Genomic DNA, 2,850 nt, shown 5'->3' on the forward strand with positions numbered 1-2,850 from the left:
TTGCCCTGCCCTCCGCGAGGGCAGGGCAGCATTTTGTTGTGGCACGGCCAGCGGACCAAACTGGCGCACCAAGGCATCACTCAGCAGCACCAGCAGCACGCACAGGCACAAAAATGGTGCACCAGAAATTTCTGCCCTGCCCTCCGTGAGGGCAGGGCAGCATCCTGCGCACCAAGCTCGCACACCACGCTCGCACCAAGGCCGCACGCATCAAATCCTGCCCTGCCCTCCACAAGGGCAGGGTAGCCTCCTGGAAGCAATCCTTCATGGGCTAAATTGGATTAAAAATCCAATAAAATTCATTTCTTCACCAAATCAAAAGCCCATCCAAATTCCAAAATCCATGAATAGAAAGTGTATAAATAGGAGATAGTTTGTTGTAATGGGGACCTCTTTCACTTACTTTTGAACTTTGAATTTTCCTTTGAACCTTCACTTTTATTTTGAGCTTTCTCTTAGGGACTTGACTGAGATTTCAGAGAATTGGGGAGGAGAATTGATCTCTCTTCTTCCTCATTCTTTCTTGGGCACTTTTACTTTTCTTGTTTTGAGTTTTGGGTGTGAAGAATTGAGGAAATTCTGTCTCAATCTCCATTCAAAATCTCTTTAAACATCTTTCTGCACAATTGAGTTTAATTTCAATTTCCTTTACTGCTTCTTCTTCAATTTCTTGTTAATTCACTGCTTCTTCTTCAATTTCTTGTTAATTGCTTTGTGAACTTGGATCTGGGAAGGTAATTGAGATCTAGACTTTGCTATGTAGTCTCTTGAGTCCCGAGATCCCATTTTCCTTTTTGGTTCTTCTGTGAACCCTTGCTGCAATTTAATTTCATTTTCCTGTTTGAATTTTAGTTACTTCCAATTCATCTTCTGCTTTATTAATTGTTGCAATTTACTTTCCCTTGCTGAAATTCTGAATTCCCAATCCTCAATTCCCTTTTCCATTCAAGCAATTTACACTTCTTGCAATTTAAGTTACTGCAATTTACATTTCTTGCACTTTAAGTTTCAGTCATTTAATTTCTTGTTCTTTAAGATTCAGCACCTTTACTTTCAGTTCTCTTTAATTTATGCAATTCATCCTTCTCCCTTTACATTTCCTGCTATTTACTTACTGTTGGATACAAAATCACTCAACCAATACTTGATTCGCTTGACTAAATCAACCACTAAACTAAAATTGCTCAATCCTTCAATCCCTGTGGGATCGACCTCACTCATGTGAGTTATTATTACTTGATGCGACCCGGTACACTTGCCGGTGAGTTTTGTGTCAGATCGTTTTCCGTACATCAAGTTTTTGGCGCCGTTGCCGGGGATTGAAATAGATTGACAATGATTAAGTGAAGTGGAGATTTAGATCAAGCACTTTTTCTTTTCTGTTGTTTTAATTTTGACTAACACACTAACTGTTTGAGTTTTTGCTTAAACTAACTAAAACTTCATTCTAGCTATAGATTGAAGTTTCATTGGTTTTCTGGATCTGTGTGTTATTTGTTGTGTGTTTGTATGTCAGGTATAGGAAGATCTTCCCCTATCCTCTCTGAAATTGACCAAAGAACTCTTTGAAGAATAAGAAGAGCTGAAAGAGGGAAGAACGTCATTGGAGAGGAAGAATCTGAGGAGGAATTCCAAGAAATGGAAGGAGATCCATCAAATCTTAATCAACCAGGAGGAGGGGCCAACAATAACCAACAACAAAGAAGAGTCCTGGCTTCATACACATTTGCAAATGCTAGACACTGTGGAAGTAGCATTCTTACTCCTAATGTCAATGCAAATAATTTTGAACTAAAGCCACAACTCATCACTTTGGTTCAAAACAACTGTTCTTTTGGGGGAGGGCCATTGGAGGACCTAAATCAACACTTATCTACCTTCTTGAGGATTTGTGATACTGTGAAAACCAATGGTGTGCCTCCTGACAGCTACAAGTTGTTGCTCTTTCCATTTTCTCTCAGAGACAAAGCCACTCAATGGCTAGAGACATTTCCAAAAGAGAGCTTCAACACTTGGGATGACTTGGTGAGCAAGTTTCTTGCCAAATTCTATCCCCCTCAAAGGATCATAAGATTGAAGACTGAGGTGCAAACATTCACTCAAATGGAGGCTGAAAATTTATAAGATATAAGACACTATTGAGGAAATGTCCACCAGAGATGTTCACTGAGTGGGACAAGCTGCAGAACTTCTATGAGGGGCTCACTCTTAAGGCTCAAGAAGCACTTGATCATTCAGCCGGAGGCTCTTTACAACTCATGAAAACTAGAGGAAGCTCAAAACCTCATTGATATGGTGGCTAACAACCAATATTTCTTTGCTCATCAAAGACAACGCCAACCATCACAAAGGAGATTGCTCACCAAAGGCAACGCCAACCATCACAGAGGAAGGGAGTGTTAGAATTGGAAGGAGTGGATACAATTTTGGCTCAACACAAAGTGATGCAGCAGCATATTCAGCAACAATTTGAGCAAATGGCCAAAAGAATTGATGGCCTGCAAGTTGCATCAGTGAGTGCCACAAGTCAACCATCAACTACTTGGGGGCAAAATAAAGAAATTGAAGAGGAGCAACAGCAAGAGCAAGTCCAATACATGCACAACCAAAATCCTGGAACTAATGAAGTCTATGGAGATACTTACAACCCTTCTTGGAAGAATGGTGGACGAAATTGTGATCCTTAATTAATGGCTCCTTGGCATGTGCCAAGGAGAACTAATTTAACTAACTGATTACTTGCACAATTCCATTCAACTGACCAGCAAGTGTACTGGGTCGTCCAAGTAATACCTTACGTGAGTAAGGGTCGAATCCACAGAGATTATTGGTTTGAAGCAATCAATATTT

Source organism: Arachis duranensis, chromosome 10 (genome assembly GCF_000817695.3).
Source record: "Arachis duranensis cultivar V14167 chromosome 10, aradu.V14167.gnm2.J7QH, whole genome shotgun sequence".
Classification (NCBI taxonomy): Eukaryota; Viridiplantae; Streptophyta; class Magnoliopsida; order Fabales; family Fabaceae; genus Arachis; species Arachis duranensis.